Below are 15,926 nucleotides of genomic sequence, written 5' to 3'. Positions count from 1 at the left end.
TTGCATGGTGAAGTTAGAAGATCCTGCATGGTGCAGCTCAGACCAACAAACTCAAATAAATAAATGAATAAATACCAAATATCTAAAACAAAAGCCAAACACTGAAGGAAACAAAATTTTATCCATTCTGAAATTTTTATAAAGCCTTATTATTTCTTTAAGATAAAATAACCAAATATAATTATGAGACAAATACTACATTTCTAGGATGAATTTAATTTAAATGTAGTTATGAGGTTACCAAGCTATGATTTGGATAATCAGTTTGATCAGTTTTTTAAAAATGTCTTCCATTAATGGCACATGAAGTAGGTTTCAGTGTTCAGGTAATGGCTTAATTTTTCTATATTTGAGATTAGTATTCTAATTGTGTAGAAAACTGGTTATTCAACTAGGATTTTTTATTTTATTTTTAGAACCAAAGCCTGTTAATTATTCCATATGTTTGCATTTCATTGGAGGATGGGATTGTAGATATTTGAAGGCCTTATCTTTTGGAAAGCATTACCAGTTAGGATACCATTAACCATTAAATGACACCTATTTGTTTCATTGCCATTAACATTTATGAAGTCCTTTTTGTAAAAATTTTGTGATTTTTTTTTTTACTATTATTTGTAGCATTTGTGTATTTGTGTAGTATTTCAAATTTGTGAATTTGAAATGTTTCCACTAATTAAAATATAAATTGAGTTATTAAACATAATTCATTATTCATAGTTCAGTATGAAGGAAGTAAGATGTTAAGTTATATACTCAGGTTAATCTTATCTTCTTGCTATTTATTAACTGACCAGGAAAAAATAGGTGGGTTCCTTGGCCTTGATAGTCTAACAAACTCAAATTAGAATAAGTTGTTTTAAAAGTTAGTGCTGTTAAACTGTTTCACTGACTATACATATTTAGTGCCTACTCTATCAATCCCATGGACAGAGGAGCCTGGCAAGCTACAAACCATAGAGTCACCAAGAATTGGACATACTGAATCAACCTAGCACGCACGCGCTATCTGGGGCACCACAGAGGGTCTGTTGTAAAGAAGAGATGGATCAGAACATAACCCTGCCTTCAGGTTTTGGTCCATTGGGACATAGCTTTGCCCAGCATTAAGTGTAGCATAAACGGTGACAAGCATCAGGACTGAGTGTGCATCCAAGCCTTTGTCCTGGCAGCTCAGTGAGCCGAGATCAAATGGGGAGATCCAGGGACGTGTCCTCTGGGAGGCAGTGTGCAGGCTGGCACAGAGGATGAGTAGGATTTGACAGGTAAGGAAATATGACAGACACAGGCCTGAAGAGTGGGTGGTGGTGGTTGAGTCACTCAGTCGTGTCTTGACTCTGTGACCCCATGGACTGTTGCCTGCCAGGCTCCTCAGTCCATGGAATTCTCCAGGCAAGAATACTGGAGTGGGTTGTCATTTCATTCTCCAGGGGATCTTCTTGACCCCGGGATCAAATCCAGGTCTCCTGCTTTGCAGGGGGATTGTTTACCAGCTGAGCCACCGGGGAAGCCCCAGTGTGGATGGGGGAGACCAAAGGTGGGAAGCATTCTGCTCCGCTTGCAGTGAAGGCTTGGGGAGCTTTCTGATGTGGTGTGTGTGATGTGTGTCTGCAGCAGGCTGTACTGAGGGCTGGTCAGTGATGTGATGGAGAATGGATGGATTGCAGATGGGTGGTTGGTAGTGGTTATTTTATCTTTTACCATGAATGCAAAAAAGCCTGGATGGTACAGTTTTTTTAAGAGTAGGTAATTCGGGTAATCTGATGAAACTCAGCCATTAAGCAAACAGCAGTAACTGTTGGCTTAACAGTTACTTAAACTGTTCAACAACAAAAACTTCTTGCTTGAGAAAGAATCTTCTGCCTGTCTTTTCCTGCCCTAAGCATAATTGACATAGACTAAGGCTGTATCTTCCTTCTGTGGCCACTCGTTGTCATTCGTCAGTGTGGTGAGCTGTTTGCAGAGGATGGAGAGACTGGGCTGCAGCTCCTCAGACCTGTAGGATCACTTGTGGTCAGCCGCAGTCCTCACCTACTCGGCCAGCCTCCCCTGTATCCTGTGGGTGTCTCCCACTACCTGAGGTTGCAGTTTATCCCATGGTGCAGAAGTGAGCCCCTCCCTTGCTAGCGTTTTGCACTAGGCTCTGTTAACTGGAGGTGGGCGTGACTGGAGGAGGCTTGGCTAACTCGTTTTGGTTTTCTCAGGGCCCAGCTCCATGCCTGGCCCCTGGTATGTGCTCAGTGGTGGTGTTCTGTGTTTTTTTAATAGCGAGATCGGTGATGGTGGTATATGCCATTCAGGTTCATAGGGCTCCTTTTAGTGTTTTCTCTTCAAGTTCTTTTCATTTTATGGTTTAAAGTCGTGTCTTCTTGGCTTGACCCTTCGATCATTAGTGTCCTTCCTTGTCTCTTATAATGTTCCTTTTTAAGTCTGTTTTGTCTGATGTGGTAATTGCTCTTCCAGCTTTCTTTTGATTTCTATTTGCATACAGTGTCTTTTCCATCCCCTCGTTTTCAGTCTGTATATGTCCCTACATCTGAGATGTGTCTCTTGTAGACAGCGTATATATGATTCTTTCTGTAACCATTCAGACTGTCTTTGTCTTTTAGTTGGAGCATTTAATCCATTTATATTTAAAGTAATTATCGGTGTATATATATTCCTTTTGGCATTTTATTAATTGTTTTGGATTTGTTTTTGTAGGTCTTTTCCTTCTCTGTGTTTCCTTTCTAGAGAAGTCCCTTTAGCATTTGTTGTAAAGCTGGTTTGATGATGCTGAATTCCCTTAATTTTTCCTTATCTGTAAAGCTTTTGATTTCTCACTCAATTTTGAATGGGAAGATCCCCTGGAGAAGGAAATGGCAACCCACTCCAGTATTCTTGCCTGGAAAATTCTATGGACGGAGGAGCCTGGTGGGCTACAGTCCATGGGGTTGCAAAGAGTCAGACTCGACTGGGCAATTTCACTCACTCTCGATTTTGAATGAGGTTCCTTCTGGGTAGAGTAATCTTTCTTGTTAGGTTTTTACCTTTCATTACTTTAGATATATCCTGCCATTCCCTTCTGGCCTTTAGAGTTTCTGCTGAAAGATTAGCTGTTAACCTTGTGGGAATTCCCTTGTATGTTACTTATTGCTTTCCCCTTGCTGCTTTTTTTTTTTCATTTTATCCCAAATTTTATTTAATGATATAAGGGATTCATCTTCCCTCCTTGCTGCTTTTAATATATTTTCTTTGTATTTAGTTTGTTAGTTTGATTAATATGTGTTTTGGCATGTTTCTCCTTGGGTTTTTATCCTTTAAGGGATTCTGTGCTTTTTTGGACTTGATTGACTATTTCTTTTTCATGTTAGGGAAGTTTTTCACTATAGTCTCTTCAAATATTATCTGAGACTCTTTGACTTTTTTGTCTCCTGGAACCCCTATAATTTGAATGTTAATGCTTTTAATGTTTCCCCAGAGGTCTCCAAGACAGTCTTCAATTATTTTCATTTGCTTTTCTTTATTCTGCTCTTTGCTAGTCATCGCCACCATTCTACCTTCCAGCTCGTTTATCTGTTCTGCCTCAGTTATTCTGCTATTGATTCCTTCCAGAGTATTTTTAATTTCAGAAATTTCGCTGTTCATCACTGCCTGTTTATTTTTTCTAGGTCCTTGTTAAATATATTAAGTGATTGCTGCATTTCTGTATTCTATCTCGAGATTTTGGGTCATCTTTACTGTTTTAACTCTGAATTCTTTTACAGATAGTTTGCCTGTTTTCTCTTCATTTATTGGGTCTTGTGGGCTTTTACCTTATTCCTTCATCTGCACAATATTTTTGTCATTTCATTTTGTCTGACTGACTGTGTTTGAGGTCTCCCTTCCCCGGGCTGTAGGGTCGCAGGTCTTGTGTCTGGTCCCTGCCCTTAGTGGGTTAGGCTAGTCCAGTGGCTTGTGCAGGCCTCGTGTTGGGAGAGTTGCTGGGTAACGCAGGGAGCTCAGCCTGCTGCTTTGTAATGACCTGGGAGGGTGGTACGGAGCCCCAGGAAGGAGGGAATATACGTATACTTCTGACTGATTCATGTTGTTCTACAGCAGAAGCCAACACAGCGTTGCAAATCAGTTACCTCCAATTAAAAAAAAATGTTAAAGTCAGAATTTTTGGAGTTTTGTTGGAAAAAAAAAAAACTAATCATATGGTCAACCCTTTTTATATAGTTTTGACTGAAAATATAGAGAGATTTAGAAAGGTGTAGAGCCCAAGTTCAATACTCATTTAAAATCTGAATTTGTTATCAATGAATTAAATTTTTTTGTTGAAATATAGTTGATTTACACTGTTGTGTTAATTTTTGCTGTACAACAGAATGATTCAGTTATATATACGTGTGTGTATATATTTATATACATTCTTTTTTTTAAATACTCTTCCATTATGACTTGTTACAGGATATTGAAACAGCTCTTTGTGCCATACAGTTGGACCTTGTTTTGATCCATTCTGTATATAAAAACTTGCATCTCCTAACCACAACCTCCCATTCCTTCCCTTCCCCACGCACTCACCCTTGGCAGCCACAAGTCTGCCCTTCCGTACTTTTTAAATGAATGGGAGTCCTGCTGAATTCCTGTCATCCGTGAGGGAGCATTTCATGCAAAGATGGGCAAAATAAAGGATGGAAATGCTATGGCCCTAACAGAAAATGTTAAGAAGCAGTGGCAAGAATACACAGGACTGTACAGAAAAGACCTTAATGGCCTGGATAACCATGATGGTGTGATCACTCACCTAGAGCCAGACATCCTGGAGCGTGAAATCAAGTGGACCTTAAGAAACATGACTTTGAACAAAGCTAGTGGAGGTGAGGAATTCCAGCTAAGCGATTTCAAATCCTAAGAGATGATGCTGTGAAAGTACTGTACTCAATGTACCAGCAAATTTGGAAAACTCAGCAGTGGCCACAGGACTGGAAAAGTTCAGTTTTCATTCCAGTCCCAAAGAAGGACAATCCCATGAAATGTTCAAACTACCACACAATTGCACTCATCTCACACACTAGCAAAGTAATGCTAAAAATCCAAGCTAGGCTTCAATTGTATGTGAACCAAGAGCTTCCAGATGTACAAGCTGGATTTAGAAAAGGCAGAGGAACCAGAGATCAAATTGCCAACATCCACTGGATCATAGAAAAAGCTAGAGAATTCCGGAGAAACATCTACTTCAGCTTCATTGACTACGCTAATGCCTTTGACTGTGTAGACCACAACAAACTGTAGAAAATTCTTAAAGAGATGGAAATACCAGACCGCCTTACCTTGCTCCTGAGAAACCTGCATGCAGGTCAAGAAGCAACAGTTAAAATTGGACATGTAAAAACAGATTGGTTCCAAATTGGGAGGGGGGATGTATCAAGGCTGTATATTGTCACCCTGCTTATTTAACTTAACATGCAGGGTACCTCATGTGAAATGCTAGGCTGGATGAAGCACAAGCTGGGATCAAGGTTGTGGGGAGGAATATCAGTAACCTCAGATATAGAGATGACACCGCCCTTATGGCAGAAATTAAGAGGAATTCAAGAGCCTCTTGAAGAAGATGGAAGAGGAGAGTGAAGAAGCTGGATTAAAATTCAACATTCCAAAAATGAAGATCATGGCTTCCAGTTTCCTCACTTCATGCCAGATAGATGGGGAAAGAATGAAAACAGTGACAGCTTTATGGTCTTGGATTCCAAAATCACTGTGGATGGTGACTGTATCCATGAAATTAAAAGACACTTGCTTCTTGGAAGAAAAGCAATGACAAACCCCGATAGCATATTAAAAAGCAGAGACATTTCCTACAGAGGTCCATATAGTCAAAGCTATGGTTTTCCCAGTAGTTATGTATGGGTGTGAGAGCTGGACAATACAAAAGGCTGAGCACTGAAGAATGGATGCTTGTGAACTGGTGTTGGAAAAGGCTCTTGAGAGTCCCTTGGACTGCAAGGAGATCAAGCCAGTCAATCCTAAAGGAAATGAACCCTGAATATTCATTGGAAGGGCTGATGCTGAAACTGAAGCTCCAGTGCTTTGGCCACCTAATGGGAAAAGCTGACTCATTGGAAAAGACCCTGATACTGGGAAAGATTGACAGCAGGAGAAGGGGGTGACAGAGTATGAGATGGTTGTATGCCATCACTGACTGAATGGCCATGAGTTTGCGCAAACTCTGGGAGATAGTGCAGGACAGGGAAGCCTGGCGTGCTGCAGTCCATGGGGTTGCAAAGAGTCAGACACAACTGAGCGATTGAACAACAGCAGTCCTTGTCTCAGATCTGGTTTATCTGTTTCCTCTAATGAGTAGCAGACAGCATTCTACTGCTTTTATGAAATGGGTGGGAAATGAGGAGGAAGGTAGGGGTTGGCCTGTAACACTCCCGGTTTACAAGAAAGTTAACAATTGCCAGTATCCTAGGTGTAACTTATTTCATGGGTAACTTTCCCAAGCAGGTGAGGGATGGAACATCTGTGGCCTGAGGCCTGCACTGGGATTTGTCTCATTTGCTAATGAAGCCAAGATTCTTAACGTCCTATGGGATAGCCTTCCTCTCCTCTCTACAGGGTTCAAACGAGCAGGTCATTTTACTATACTTTCATGCGAGACTTGTCCCTCAAATGATTGATATTTTATTAGTTGTACTTTTCTCACTGGTTGCCTGGTAACCAGATTGTCTCCTATAGGTGACTATGTATGTCCCCTCTGAGGGATGAAAGTGGTCCTGCAGTTTCTTTCCCATTGCTCTCATCACCATGACTCCGGGCTCTGGATGCTAAAAGGGCATCTCTTGCTGTTGCCCCGCACTGCCAGCACCTCTGTGTGTTCAGCCAGCTGTGTAGAAGTCAGTCTGTCTTGTTAGATTGGAAGAGCAGAGATGATGTCTTCTTCCTTTTCTCCCAGTCTTTCTGCAAACCTAACTTATGTAAAATATATTGATTCATTTTGTGTCTGAAGTTGACTGCTATGTGCTGGGGGGCCATAGAAATTCAGCTTGCTTAGGGGAAATACTGATCCATGGAGACCCTGAGTGGGAGTTCTGAAGGAATTCCCAAATGTCTCCTTTGATAGGAAGAAGATAAAATTAGGGGGACTCAAAGGGAGAGTTACTTTTTTTTTTCTTCTTTTTATCTTGCTGTTTTCTCTTGCTTCTTCTCCTGTCAACATTCCCTCCAGTAGATATTTTACAAGGTATTTTTTCACGGTTAAGAATTTAGAAAATACAGAACCACCTCTGGTTCTTGTTCTTGGTGTTGATGATGAGTTGAGACGAGACCCGATTACTGGAAACAGTGACCAGCACTCTGAGGCAGTCTCTAGGCAGTGTGAGATAACCAGCTATTTGAGGTGAAAGGGGAGCAGGGTGATTGCTCTGAGTATGTGGCCAGAAAGGCCTGAGGCGGATGTGTTTTGAGGTTAAGACTCAGATAGGTGGGGAATAAAGCGAAGTAGTTAAGGTGGTTGTTTATGACGCTAGAAAAATAGAATGCTCATAGCCCAGTATGTGGCAATCACAAGTGCCCAGCGAGGACTCACTGCTAAGATTATGGTTGTATTTATTACTGTTATTATTTTTATCGCTACCTTTTCAGCATGAAGTCGAGGGCCAAAGAGGTTGAAAGACTTGCCTAATATCCAGCTAGTAAGTGTCAGAGCCAGGAACTAAATCCAGGATTGTTTGAATCTAAAGCCCTTGTGGAGTTTACAGAAATGTAGATCTGCAGTTCAGCAGAACTCAGAGCTGGTGCTCTAAATAAAGAATTGATCGTCAAAGGAAGATATTTGTTTTTCAGTGTCCACTGTGCCCTTTTAAATTCCCCTTTAAGTTATAGTGATGGAATGGCTTATTATCATGGTCTGTAGGCAGTAGTCCTGAATGGAAGGATTAATACCATCCCTGCCCCACCATCCATGTAACCCTACAGTGGGGTTCTTCCTTCCCTAACACTTTGACAGTTGGAGTTTTAAACAGCTCACTTTGGTGCAAGCTTATGTGGACGAGTTGAGTGGTTTAGAGGAATACCTTATTGGGATAGTTCCAGAAACTCTGCATGGCAACCACAGAGCTTCAGTTTAGTGACCACAGAGAAGCAAGATGACAAACCACAGAGGAGAGGAAACAGCCGACAGCTTGCAGAATTAAACAAGGGCGTCGGTTTCTCGACACTTGGGTTACATAGTCTTTACTATTTTGGTTTTATGTCAAAAATCATTGCTCAACATAAATGAGGTCAGTAAGACAAGTGTGTAAGCCGTACCCCAGAGTCCTTCATGGGCTTGTCCCTTTTTTCTTTTTCCCTCCCTGCTTCCCACACCTGCTATGTGCTGACCCTGCCCTGAGACACTGGGAACGCAGCAGTCAACCAAGCAGACCACAGTGTATTTCCTCCTGGAGATCCTACTTTAGATGGTGGTGGGCTCCAGATACATTCAAAAAGTGATAGATTAAATGGAGAAGAGTAAAGCAAAGGAAGCATTTAGGAGTGCTGGGGTAGAGGTGTGACCATTTTGAACACAGTGGTCAGGAAATATCTCTTCTGAGAAGATAACGTTTACACAGGACCTAGAGGAGGTAAGAAAGCAAGTTGTACACGTGTCGGGAGAAAAAGCATTGCTGGAGTAGAGAAGAGACAGCATGCAGATTCCAGGGAGGTAGGGGCGTGCCTGGTGTGTGTCAGAGAGAGCAGGGAGGCAGCGTGACCCGGGAGGATGGTGGGAGGTGTCAGAGTTGCTTCTGAGGATGTAGCACACGGCCTTTCCCATCCTGCCAGGCGACTCTGCTACCATAGCAACTGCCCGGGATGCTGGAGGAGCAGATGCAAAGGTACCCTGTGGGCTGGGTGCTGTGTTCACTCACAGGCAGGGCAGGATGGATCAATAGCATGCAGTGGTGCTTGCTCTGCCTGCTGTGGACACTGGGAATAGCAATAAGTGAGTTTGCCTCAGATTGGAGTTGTGGAGGAAGCAGGTACAAGTTAATAAGCTGAGAGAAGAGAGGAAGACAGCTCCATCCTGAGATCTGCCTTGATCGTGTATGTATGAGTCTGTTAGTTGCTACATTGTGTCTGATTCTTTGCCATCCTGTGAACTGCAGGCCGCCAGGCTCCTCTGTCCATGGGATTGTCCAGGCAAGTGTACTGGTTCAGTTCAGTCACTCAATCGTGTCCGACTCTTTGCAACCCCATGGACTGCAGCACGCCAGGCCTCCCTGTCCATCACCAACTCCTGGAGTTTACTCAAACTCGTGTCCATTGAGTTGGTGATGCCATCCAACCATCTCATCCTCTGCCATCTCCTTCTCCTCTTGCCTTATATCTTTCCCAGCATCAGGGTCTTTTCAGATGAGTCAGTTCTTCGTATCAGCTGGCCAAAGTATTGGAGTTTCAGCTTGAGCATCAGTCCTTCCAGTGAACATTCAGGACTGATTTCCTTTAGGATGAATTGATTGTATCTCCTTGCAGAACTTTGTGCACACCAGGACCCAGGAAAAAGGAGCAATGACCCCACAAGAGACTGACCCAGACTAGCCCATGAGTGTCTAGGAGTCTCCTGCAGAGGCGTGGGTCGGTGGTGGCCTGCTGCAGGGCTGGGGGCACTGAGTGTAGCAGTGCGTGCCTTTTGAAGGAGGTCACCATTTATCTTCATTACATCTGCCAGTTTGTCCACTGGTAAATAACAGGGAGGGAACACAGCTCCACCCATCAACAGAAAATTGGATTAAAGATTTACTGAGCACAGCCCTGCCCATCAGAACACGACCCAGTTTCCCCCTCAGTCTCTCCCATCAGGAAGCTTCTATAAGCCTCTTATTCTCCATCAGAGGGCAGACAGACTGAAAACCACAGTCACAGGAAACTAACCAATCTTGTCATATGGACCACAACCTTGTCTTAACTCAATGAAGCTAAGCTATGCTGTGTAGGGACACCCGAGACGGACGGATCATGGTGGAGAGGTCTGACAAGGCGTGGACCACTGGAGAAGGGAATGGCAAACCACTTCAGTGTTCTTGCCTTGAGAACCCCATGAACAGTATGAGAAGGCAAAAAGATAGGACACTGAAAGAGGAACTCCCCAGGTCAGTAGGTGCCCAGTATGCTCCTGGATATCAGTGGAGAAGTAACTCCAGAAAGAATGAAGAGATGGAGACAAAGCATACTAGAGTGGGTTGCTATTTCCTCCTCCAGGGGATCTTCCTGACCCAGGGATCAAACCTACATCTCCTACATCTTCTGCATTGCAGGCGGATTCTTTATCACTACACCACTTTGGATGCCCCTACCTGGATGGTCTATCTGCCGTCATAACAGTGTCGGTGGGGAAGGGATGGTCGGATTGAAGGGGTGGACTTGGGTTACTGACCACCTTCATTGAGTTGTTTTCTCCAGTCTTCCCAAACACATCCACTGTCTTCATAGTAATAGAAATAATAGAATTTCAGCACCATAAATTGGTGCACTCTGAGAGGTTATGTGGAGGGAACTCTGCTAAGTGCTGTGTAAATGTTTTCTTGTTGGGCCACATCTGTTGGGCTCACTCTTTATACAGAGAGCCTTGTACAGTGACTGGCCCAAAGATGGAACTTGGGTAGGTATCTTTGAAGGAATGAATTTTTCTCCTCACTGCCTGTAAGGGTAATAGATTTCTTTTTTTGCCCCTTTTAGAGATGCTCCTGTGGCCGTGAACTTTAAGTAAACTTTTCAAGGCCACACGGCCAGGAAGTAGCTGAAATGGGATTCAGACTTGGGTCTTTGTGGCTCCAGGGCTTTGTCTACTACTGGCCAGAGCTGACTGTTGTGCAAGTCATGTGAAGGGTTCTGCTTTTGGATTCTCCTAGTTCTGGGCGCAGTTGTGTGCGGTGAAGAGCAGATACCAGGTGAAGGGCTATTTAACCTCTCTTGCTTCTCTTTGGCAACGGTCTAGCCTGTTAGCTCTGGCTCTCAATTTGTAAGTTGGTAAATTACTCATGACAGCCCGTGGACTTCTTATGAGAAGTCAATAGTTAAGTGTGCATTTGTCGATTATGAAGTGCTAACCAGAGTAAAGAGGGGACCACTGTTATTTTTAAAGTACCTACTGCTAGCAGTCTTGAAAATGATTATGGAAGGTCAGTGGGCACATGTTACTGAATGTGGTAAGCGAAGTTCCCTATACCAAGGTTGGCAAACTTTTTCTGTAAAGGGCCAGGTAAAAAAATAGGTACAGTTTTGGGAACCATAGCTCTATCTCTGCTGCAGCGACTTGACCCTGGTGTTATAGCATGAAATTAGCCATAAAAGTATATAAATATATATGTAGGCAATACACAAATGGATAGGTGGGGCTGTGTTTCAGTGTTTAAACTTTATAAAGACAAGTGTTGGGCTTTAATTTGCTGGTGTAGGCAGTGAATATTCACACAGATGCACATACTTGACTTATATTTTGTGTTTTAGATAATACTTTAAACAATTTTGGGAGTGGGGGAAAGTAAATGTGTATACCATGATTGTATGACCAATAACCTCCTGAAAAGTTACATGAAAATTGCCTACACATAGACTAAGCCATTTGGTAGATCTGAATTTTTCTGAACAGGCATTCTGACTGTGACCTCTGCCTGCCACCTGAGTTGTTTGGCTTCCGTCACTATTTTCAAGCATCATGTAATGAATGGTCTGTCTAGTCATCTGCCCTCTGCCCTTCTTGCTACTTCCTCTCCCTGTAGGTATATGTGTCTGTGACTACGCTCGTCCTGAGTACCCATAGTCTTAATAGTGGGTTGGCAGGTCATTTGGGTTTTTTCCATCAAATCTTTTTTTCTTACTTTATTTATTTTTAATTGAAGGATAATTACAATGTTGTGTTGGTTTCTGCCATATATCAACTTGGTTCTTTCATAGGTATTCCTATGTCCCCTCCCTCCCATTATATCCTATGGAAAAACCCAAGCAAACTTTTTGGGCAACCCAATAATAGATGTGGGTTAAGTGATTAATTCAATTTGTATTATATATATCATTTGCTATACTCATGTCCTTGGATAGAGTATTTCCCAGAGACCATCCAAGTGATCTTCTCAGCCAACCTGTTACTCTTATTTGGCTTTCCTGCATGTGGGTTTACATCTTCTTCCACTAAAGTTTTAAACAGTCAGTGATTGTTTACTTTGCTTATTATTAGACTTCCTGTGTATTCTTCATGGTAAGATCTTTCAGACAGCCACGTGGGAAGTGATATTTGTACAAGATCACACATAGTGTAAACAAAAGAAAATGTTGGTTTTTTTCACATCAGTGTCTTGCTCTTAAGATCCTTTGTGACTGGAGATTTTCTTTTCCTTTTTTAAACAATTGACCCATCCATGCCAATATCTCCTCATTTTAATAAGTTGTGCAGTTCTGTATGTTTTACATATCCATAAATTACACCTTAAAGCAAGATAAAATGGAAATACTGATGTAAATTTGCTGTCATTAAAAAAAAGAAAACATACACATACGCACGCACATATGCAAACACACACAAATTCTATTACCCGAAAGGTGATAGCGAGAGTGGTGTGAGAGATGACTGGCCTTCTGCCAACATGTTAGTGCTGAGTTTCTGGGTGTTGTATATAATTAGAGAGTTTTGTCATATGAGGACTTTTCATCACTGATGATACTCAAGATTATTTGTCTTTTCCTGAGTATGCCCTTGGAAACATTTGTTTAAAATGGTTAAAGCCAGTGCTTAATGGATAAACAAACTATAGTACACTCATAATTGTGGAATACCATTCAGCAATTTAAAAAATTGCCAGTTTGAATGGATTTCAGAGGCATGGTGCTAAGTGAAGGATGTTCAGTTCAGTTCAGTCGCTCAGTCGTGTCCGACACTTTGCGACCCCATGAACCGCAGCACGCCAGGCCTCCCTGTCCATCACAAACTCCCGGAGTTTACTCAAACTCATGTCCATCAAGTCGGTGATGCCATCCAGCCATCTCATCCTCTGTTGTCCCCTTCTCCTCCTGCCCCCAATCCCTCCCAGCATCAGGGTCTTTTCCAATGAGTCAGCTGTTTACATCAGGTGGCCAAAGTATTGAAGTTTCAGCTTCAACATCAGTCCTTCCAATGAACACCCAGGACTTATCTCCTTTAGGATGGACTGACTGGATCTCCTTGCAGTCCAAGGGACTCTCAAGAGTCTTCTCCAACACCACAGTTCAAAAGCATCATTTCTTCAGCGCTCAGCTTTCTTTATTGTCCAACTCTCACATCCATACATGACCACTGGAAAAACCATAGCCTTGACTAGATGGACCTTTGTTGGCAAAGTAATGTCTCTGCTTTTTAATATGCTATCTAGGTTGGTCATAACTTTCCTTCCAAGGAGTAAGCGTCTTTTAATTTCATGGCTGCAGTCACCATCTGTAGTGATTTTGGAGCCCAGAAAAATAAAGCCAGCCACTGTTTCCACTGTTTCCCCATGTATTTGCCATGAAGTGATGGGACCAGATGCCATGATCTTAGTTTTCTGAATGTTGAGCTTTAAGCCAGCTTTTCCACTCTCCTCTTTCACTTTCATCAAGAGGCCCTTTAGTTCTTCTTCACTTTCTGCCATAAGGGTGGTATCATCTGCCTATCTGAGGTTATTGATATTTCTCCCAGAAATCTTGATTCCAGCTTGTGCTTCTTCCAGCCCAGCATTTCTCATGATGTTCTCGGCATATAAGGAAAATAAGCAAGGTGACAATATACAGCCTTAACATACTCCTTTTCCTGTTTGGAGCCAGTCTGTTGTTCCATGTCCACTTTTAACTGTTGCTTCCTGACCTGCATACAGGTTTCAATGTTAGCTAGTGTCAAAGTTCGCACAGGTATGATGTTCTGAAAAAGATGAAGCTGTAGGGTGAGAACAGGTCAGTGACTGCCATGGCGTAGGGAGAGGGGACAGCTGGATCACAGTGGCATCACATGCAGGACTTTTTGGGGGGAGGAGCTGTTCTGTGTCTTAATACTGGTGGTAGTTACACGAATACATACCTGTATTAAAACATCATCATACTATACACACACGTAAGAAGCCAGTTTCAGTATGTGTTAACTTTTTTAAAGTAAAATTTAAAAAGAAAAGTTACAGTGCTTGATTACGCTTGTTGAGAACAACAACAACAAAGATCTCAAGACGGCAGATGCCAAGTATTCCTACAAGAAAAATACTAATTGTAATTTTTTAATGAAAAAATTACCAATTTGTTAGTAGGTTTACAAAAAGCTGCAAATAATGCAGTTTCTACTCAATGAATAAACCCTTTGTCTCCACGCAGGATGTAAGGAAATGTTCAGTTATATGTCCCCCAGCGGCTGTAATCCAGTCCCCCTTTGCTTCTGTAGCCTTTTCTGTCTTCTTTATGGTGATCACTTTCCTTCCTTGGTGTGTATATACAATGTGTGACAGTTACAGGGGCCATGGGAACCATAACTTTTAAGTTCCGTGAGTTTTCTGTGGGTAAAACCAGCCATCATGTTGAATTAATGTCATTCTTCACATTTAATTTCCATGTTATTCTAAGCGGAAGACTTAGCGTGTATCTGAAGGAAAGGCCCTTGATCGTTTCTGATAGCATGTAAATGATGGTGGTGATGTGGACTCATTTGTCACTTCATGAGCATTATCGTTAGTTGTCACTTCATCAGTTATCATTAAGCGCAGGGAGGCCTCTCTTGGGAGAGTGTGTAGGTGTGCTGATTGAGGAGTGATGCTTCTTAGGGAACATCCTCTCTCCTGTTTGGATGTGGAAGATACTGGGCCCCTGTTACTGAGCCATAACCACTCACTCTGAACAGGAATTCTGATCCCAGCACCAGTGGTTTTGCAGAACTGCCTTCAAATAGGATTGATTCAGTGGGGCATTGATTCGTTTCATGAAACTGGAGACACTGACGGGGTGATCACACACAGATGTTACTTGTTGGTTCTGCACATGAAGACTTGATCGGGCCATTTTGGTCTTGCAGATCAGGCAAAGGAGGAATTTTTGAGCTTCCAGAAGATGACCGTGGGGGATGCAGTAGTGTAAAAGGCATGAGGAGACATTTTCTGAACTTGAGAGAGTTGAGTTTGGAATATTGATGGTCCTCATAAAGCAGCCCGCAGTCTATCCTGTCTCCCTCTCCTGGGTGTCATTTTACACGTAACACAGTAGATATTAACAAACTGGGAACCAGACGGGAGGTGACCAGAGGCCCAGCTGCTCCCTTCCTTGTCTACTGCTGGGATCAAGCCCACACTGGGAGAGATGGGTGGTCGTGGTCCTTCCACAGCTGGGGCTTCCAGTGACTGAAGTGCTGGGGTCCTTAGAGCAAGGTCCAAGTGCCTGCCATCACCCTGGGTCCTGAATGAAATGTATTCACAGTTGAGGGACATTTGACTAAGACTGGGAGAAAGAGGCAGGTGTGATGAGAGAAACTCAGGTGCAAACATCTATAGGAGCACCCCGTGCTCACTGCTGAGGGCTTATGAGGTCCCATGTGACTTGTGATCGGGGCTCGTTCCTGCCTCGTCACAGCACTTAGTGGGGACAATGTGTGCTGAGGGGGTGGACCAGAAAGCCCTGACTTGTTTTCAGCCCTTGGTCAGCCCTCTTAGCATCTGAAGAAATGCCCTTTTGCTCTAGAATCCAGGCTCTGTTGCTGCCTAAGCTCCACTCGAGAGAGAAGAGAGAGAGAGAGAGAGAGAGAGAGAGAGACAGTGTCTTGGAAGGCAGTCTGCCTTCCACCCAGGCAGGCTCTCTGAGTTGAGTCTGCTGTGCCAAGGATCAATGATCACAGCGCATCCGGTCCCCACCTTCACCCCTGCAGAGCTTCAGGGTCATCTGAGCAATCTCTGCAGGACTGCTGCCTGTGTCTAAATTTACCCACAACTTCAGAGTTACTCAGCCTT

The 15,926-nt window shown here is 42.9% G+C and overlaps 1 protein-coding gene across 2 annotated transcripts in view; it reads left to right on the top strand.

Moving 5' to 3' along the window:
• MCTP2 (multiple C2 and transmembrane domain containing 2) overlaps positions 1-15,926 on the top strand; it is a 260,480-nt gene that overhangs the window by 65,384 nt on the left and 179,170 nt on the right. The gene's annotated exons all lie outside the window — the stretch shown is intronic.

This window comes from Odocoileus virginianus, chromosome 16 (genome assembly GCF_023699985.2).
Source record: "Odocoileus virginianus isolate 20LAN1187 ecotype Illinois chromosome 16, Ovbor_1.2, whole genome shotgun sequence".
Lineage (NCBI taxonomy): Eukaryota > Metazoa > Chordata > Mammalia > Artiodactyla > Cervidae > Odocoileus > Odocoileus virginianus.
The sequence above is the reverse complement of the archived record's forward strand: the minus strand, read 5'-3'. Positions and strand labels throughout refer to the sequence as shown.